Here is a 6,687-nt window from a genome sequence, read left to right as displayed (position 1 = left end):
TAGGTTTCCTCTCTTAGAAGATGAACTTGAGAAAAGGGATCATAGCTTTATGTTCTGTGTTTATCCTAAAACCTATCATAGCAGTTCTCAAGTTGTGGTCCATGGCCCTCTGGGGATCCCCAGGACCCTTTTTGGGCCTCTACAAAATCAAGACTCTTTATAAAAATACTCTTATTTGCTTTGTTACTGCTGCAATTTGTACTCATGATGTAAAATCAATAGTAAATAAAACTTCTGGCACCTCAGCACGAATCAGTGGTAGTCATTTTTCTATACTGCCATGCACTTGCAATAGAAAAAAAAGTGCCTGTTTCACTTAAGAATGTCCTTGATGAAACTGTAGCATTAATTTTATTAAAATTATTAAGTACATGATTCAATGAATCAGTATTTTCAATTACCAATGCATGATGTTACAAAATCATGCATGAAACATCCATTCAAAGTACAATTTAGAGCAATAAATTTTTACAGAATACAAAAAGTTCATTGATATAGTTTCCAATTGTACGTTATAACTAACTTTTAAGATATTACCACTTGTGAAGAATATCTATAATTATCTGAAAATTTTAGTAATGCATAAACACAAATAAAAAATAAATGTATATTTATATAAACTAAGAGTAATTGCTTTTAATGAATAACTACTAATCATATGGCATAAATTCTTATATATGTATATATGTATGTACATACTTAAACAAAGCTTGGGATTTGATAAAATGACTTAATGCTCTGTTAGGTAAAAAACCTATGATTTAACAATTAATTCCATTTATGTTTTTAGGTTAACAAGATTCTGTCTGCCACTGTCAGTAACAAGTATCAAATCTGTGTTCTCATTATGTTTGTCCAGTGATTTGGCAGTTAGTGCTCATGGGTTTAAAGTATATTATGAAGATAAGTGATGGTCATATAAAAGGACCATTGCCTAGTTTAAAGTAGTCAAAGCAAAATCTTCCAGGATGAAAATGGAAGAATCGCCAGGACAGAAGATACTGTTCATCCTCTTATCTCAAATCTAGTCCTGAGATTCACCTGCTTATTAATCATTAATGTGTAATAAAATGCTGGAATTAATAGGCTTTAATGTTTTATCACTGTGTGCCTAGACAGAGGAAAGTCCCTTAAATCTTCTTAGAAGATGAGACTACAAAATCACTATAGGGTTAGAGATTAATAAAAGGAAATTAAATGTGAGAATAACAGGAAACTAGGCCTGAATGGAGAGTCGGGCACTACAGAATCCCTCCTATTTTCTGTGCTCTACCTCTTTGCCAGAAAATAAATTAATCTGTCTTCTTTGTAAATTAAAGAGAAAAAAGTCCACTAAGAGACAGGAGTTGACATCTTCCATTCTAAACCCCTTTCCACTCCCACAGATCCATTACCCCTTAACCAGAGAGAGGAAAACTAAAAAGCTCTTGAACCTGAGGGTTTTTATCTAGAAGTTTGGTACAACTGCATTTGGCATCAAAACCTAAACTAATTAGAGGATATTTATAATCTGTGTTTATTCCATGTGGTGTGGGTACTCATGTTTCACTATGGAAATACTGTTTGATAATGGGTGGTACCCCAGGTTGTGCTGAGGGTGTTAAAAATGTACAAACTCTGCATGTTTTTCCTTTTTAAAATGTGAAAAAAAAAAAAATCTGATGGAAAAAATGACCTATTCTGAGGGTTTCAGATAGCAATCATGGACTTGAATGTCTTCTCTATATGATTTAACAATAAATTTTTTAGTTTATTCCCTACTTTCAATAAGAGTCCCTCTCTTACCCATAGAAATATCACATCGGATTTCAGCTTACCTCCCCAGGACCATATTATCAGAATGCGTCACACCAGGTCTAATATCACCATAAGAAATACACAAATACAGTGGCAGGGGTAATTACTTTCTAAAGCGCATACTAATTTAAAACATGAGTTTGGGGTTTGTTTGTTTTTTTCTTTTTTGTTCTGAAACAACAGAAGCCTTCTCACAGTTCTGGAGCCTGGAATACCCAGGTCAGGGTGCTGGCTGATTCAGTTCCTTGCAGACTGCTGCCTTCCACTGTCCTCACATGTAGGGACAGGAAGCTCAGGTCTTTCTTCCTCTTCTTATAAGGACACTAGCTCTTAGGACCTTATTTAACCTTTATCATCTCACAGGCCCTGTGTCCAAAAACAGTCACATTGGGGATTAGGACTTCAGCACATGAATTTTTATCTTGATTACTGTTCCTTTCTAGTAAGTTTGAAGTGAGAAGTATGAGTCTTCTGACTTGGTAGGTCATTTTCAAGATTGATTTGTCTATTAGGGGGTCCCTTGAGTTTTTATATGAATTTTAGAATCAACTTGTCATTGTCTGCAAAAAGCTAGCTGGACTTTTCATAGGGACTGCATTGAATATAGATCAGTTTGGGGAGTCTTGCCATCTTAACAACATTGTCTTGCAATCCATAAACACAGAGGTCTTTCTGTTTATTTAGGTCTTCTTTTATTTCTTTCAATAATGTCTTCTGTTTCAAGCCTTTCACTTCTTCTGTTAAATGTCTTCATAACTATTTTATTCTTTTTGATGTCATTATACATGGAATTATTTTCTTAATTTTATTTCAGATTGTTCTTTGTAATTATATAAATATAAGTAATTTTTATAAATTGATCTTGTATCTTGCTATTTAACTGAACTCATTTATTCATTCTAGTAGTTTTTTAATAGATTCATTAGGATTTTCTAGGTATAAGATTGTGTCATCTGCAAATATAGTTTTATTTATTCCTTTCCAATATGATACCTTTAATTTTTTTTCTTGCCTAATTCCATGGCTTGAAGCTCCAGCACGATGTTAATAGAAATGGTAAGTGCAGATCCTAGAGGTGAAAGGGTGTTGCAGTTTATCAAATGACTTTCCGTGTCTATTGAGCTGATCATATGGTTTTCTGTCCTTATTACTATGTTACTTAGATTGATTTTCGTTTGTTAAACCAACATTACATCATTCTTGGAATAAATCTCACCTGGTCATGGTATATAATCCTTTTTAATGTTGTTGAGTTTGGTTTGCTCATATTTTGATGAGGGCGTTTGCATCTATTTTCATAAGGGATATAGACCTATAGTTTCTTTTCTTGTGATTTCTTTGTCTGGTTTTAGTATTACACTAGCCTCATAAAGTGAATTGCGAAGTGTTTCCTTCTCTTCTGCATTTTGGAAGAGTTTGTGAAGAATTGGTATTAATTCTTCTTTGAACATTTGGTAGAATTCACCAGTGAAGCTATCTGGACCTGGGATTTTTTTGGGGGCGGGGGGAGTCGGGTTGGGTGGGTGGGTGGTTGTTGATTAACAATTCAATTTCTTCTTATTAGTCTATTCAGATATTCTATTTCTATCTTAGGAATAGCTCTTCCTAGGAATTTGGAATATATCTATGTTATCTAATTTGTTGTCATGCAGTTATTCATAATATTCTCTTATAATCCTTTTATCTCTGTAAGATCTGTGGTTTCCTACCTTTTGTTCCTTACTTTAGCAATTTGAGTTGTTTTATTTTTTCATGAACAGTATAGCTAAAGGTTTGTCCTTTTTTTTTTTTTTTGTCCATTGTTGTCTATCTTTCCAAAGGCCAATCTTTGGTTTTGTTGGATTTCTTTATTGTTTCTCTGTTGTGTATTTATCTCCATCCTAATCTTTATTATTTCCTTCCTTTTTCTAGCTTTCAATTTAGTTACTCTCATTTTTCCAGTGTTTACTCTCATTTTTCTAGTGTTATTGTTACCACCGGTGTTGTTCATCTTCCTTTTCTATTAAGGTAGGATGTTAGGTTATTAATTTGAAATCGGATTAATTTTTTAATGTAGACATTTACAGATATAAATTTCCCTCTAAGTTTTCACTGCATCTCATAATTAAGAATTTTGCTATGTTGTGTCTTTATTTTTATTCTTCTCAATGTACTTCCCAAAAGTTCTCAATTTCCCTTTGATTTCATCTTTGGCCATTAGTTATTTAAGAGTGTGTTATTTAATTTCCACATATTTGTTTAATTTCTCATTTTTTGTTATTGGTTTCTAATTTCACTCTTATTTTGACTATATACATACTTTGCATGATTTCAACACTTTTCAATTTATTGAAGCTGGTTTGATGACCTAGCATACATATGTTCTATCCTGGAGAATGAATGTTCTGTGTGCACTGGAGAAGAATGTTTATTCTGTTGTTTGTTGCAGTCCTCTATAGTGCTTGTTGGGTCAAGTTGGTTTATAGTGTTGTTTAAGTGCTCTTTCTTTGTTGATCTTCTGTCTAGTTTTATCTATTGTTGAAAGTGGAGTATGAAGGATCTGCCTGTTATTGTTGCATTGATTAAATTGTCTCTTCAAGTCTGTAAGTTTTCACTTCATGTATTTTGGAGGTCTGTCGCGCTTATATGTTTATAATTTCCTTCCTAATGGATTGATTATTTTATCATTATTGCCTTTTAATATTAAACTTTATCATAGAAAAGTTTTAGCTTGCCACCTTCAAACCAACATGATGACAGTTCCTCAATTTTAACTCTACTCTGAGGTGTAATTTCACTATGGTTACTGCCAAAGCTCCATTCCTATTTCATGAAGGAGGAACCAGATACACACAAAAGAAACACATAGCGCAGGAGTGGCAGCAAAGGTGATAGTAGTGGCTATGTGGGAGTGACTAAGGATGTGACCCTTCCATAAAATAACTGGGCACTAGAAGGCAGAGTAGTTATTCATACATACTGATTTCGCTACTTGGATATTAGCTAGGAAGTATTTTTGAAGAAAAACAAAAATGTTTAATGCAAGAGAATTCAGATGACAGAGTAGGGAACAACAGGAATCTTGTCTCCCAACCTGGACAGCAATTGCACTGGCGGAATCTGATATAACAGTTTTGGAGTCCTGGAGTCTCTTGAAGGCTTTCAACTTCTAAGAGAAGCTTTGGTGATAAATTGCAGTTGATTTTGGTCAATTTCAGCTCTTAGTACAGTAGCAGCTACCCAGCCCCCACACCGCCCCCCCCCGCAAGATTGCCGTTCTACTGGCAAGGCAGCTGTGCATGTGATCCTGGAGCAGCCTGCTCACAACCTGCAGGAGCCAAGGTAGGCAAGAAGGACCCTGTCCTCCATATATTGGGGATCTGCCCTCCTCTTACTGGTTACTGCTTCTGAACACAGGTACGGAAAAAAGGTGAATGACCATTGTTGTACCTTCCACAATTATTGCAGGCCCCTTCCTTGAAGTGACTTTAAGGGGATTTAAAGGGCTGGTGCCCTTCCCTCTGCCCTGCATTTTTCTCTTTTTTCTCTTTTGGGAGCCAGACATTAAAGAATAGAACAAAAACTTAACAAAACTACTGTATATGTGAGGAAAATTAGAAAGTGAGCATACATGCTCAGGGAAAGACTCAGAAAGACCCTAGAAGAACTTAAGTTTATATACCAGGCCCATCCTCATCATAGACAGCCTGCAACAATCAGAACGAAAAACAGCAAACCTGATTTCCAGAGTTACCACATTATTAGATTCAAATGTCCATTTTTCAACAACAACAAAAAAAAATCACAAGACATACAAAGAAATAGGAAAGTATGAACCATTCAAAGGGAAAAACAAACAGAATCTGTTCCTGAAAAAGACTTGATGACAAATCTACTAGACAAAGACTTTAAAACAGCTGTCTTTAAAAGCTCAAAGAACTAAAGGAAGATGTGGAGAAAGTTTAAGAAGGAGTGGTAATTGGCTAAAGAAACTGTGGTACATATATACAATGGAATATTACTCAGCCATAAAAAGAGATGAAATACTGCCATTTGCAACAACATGGGTGGACCTTGAAATAATCATACTAAGCGAAATAAACCAAACAGAAAAGGTTGAAAATCACATGGTATCACATATGTGGGATACAAACCTAAGACCTAAAAGCAACAAATGAACAGAACAAACAAACAGAGACTCATGGACATGGACATTGGACTAGTGGTTACCAGAAGGGAGGGGGGAGGAAGGAGGGAGAAAATAAAAAATAAAATGTTAAGAAAAACTTATGTATGTGTAATATGAAAAAAATAATAAACTGGCATTTAAAAAAATAAAATACAAAAGAAGAACTGGTATTCTTCTTTAAATGTTTGATAGAATTACCAATGACACCATCAGGTCAAGGGCTTTAGGATGAACAATGTCCTTTTGCCAGGATGTTTTTTTCTTAAATTTGCCTTTCTTCATCATCAACAAGAGTTTTGAAAATAAGGTTAGGGATAAAGAAAGCTACTCACTTCTAAAATCTATCAGTGAGTTCATAGTATCAACCAAGCCAATTGGACTCTTTTTCTAGAATAGCTAGAGAAATCAACTTTTTATTTATTTTTATTATAAACTACCAATAGGCATTCCCTGTCACAGAGAAAAACCTGAGAAAATGAGGCTAAAACATAGACAAAAGCTGAGACAAGGGAATAGCAAAGAATCTTGAGTTTTTTAATGTAGTGATGAAATAAAAGTATTTCTTCTTTAGGAAAAAAAAATTTGATAAAACATTAATTTCCTCTTTAAGAATGGAAGTTAACTTCTTAACAGTAAAATTTATTAGCTAAATAAAAAACTAAAATAAATTGTCTCCCCCAGAAATGCAGTTTTCTTTTGGCAACTTTTCACAAGCTCTTCTC

Source organism: Pteropus medius, unplaced genomic scaffold (assembly GCF_902729225.1).
Source record: "Pteropus medius unplaced genomic scaffold, Ma_sr-lr_union100, whole genome shotgun sequence".
NCBI classification, from domain to species: Eukaryota; Metazoa; Chordata; class Mammalia; order Chiroptera; family Pteropodidae; genus Pteropus; species Pteropus medius.
This window is presented reverse-complemented; position numbering follows the sequence as displayed.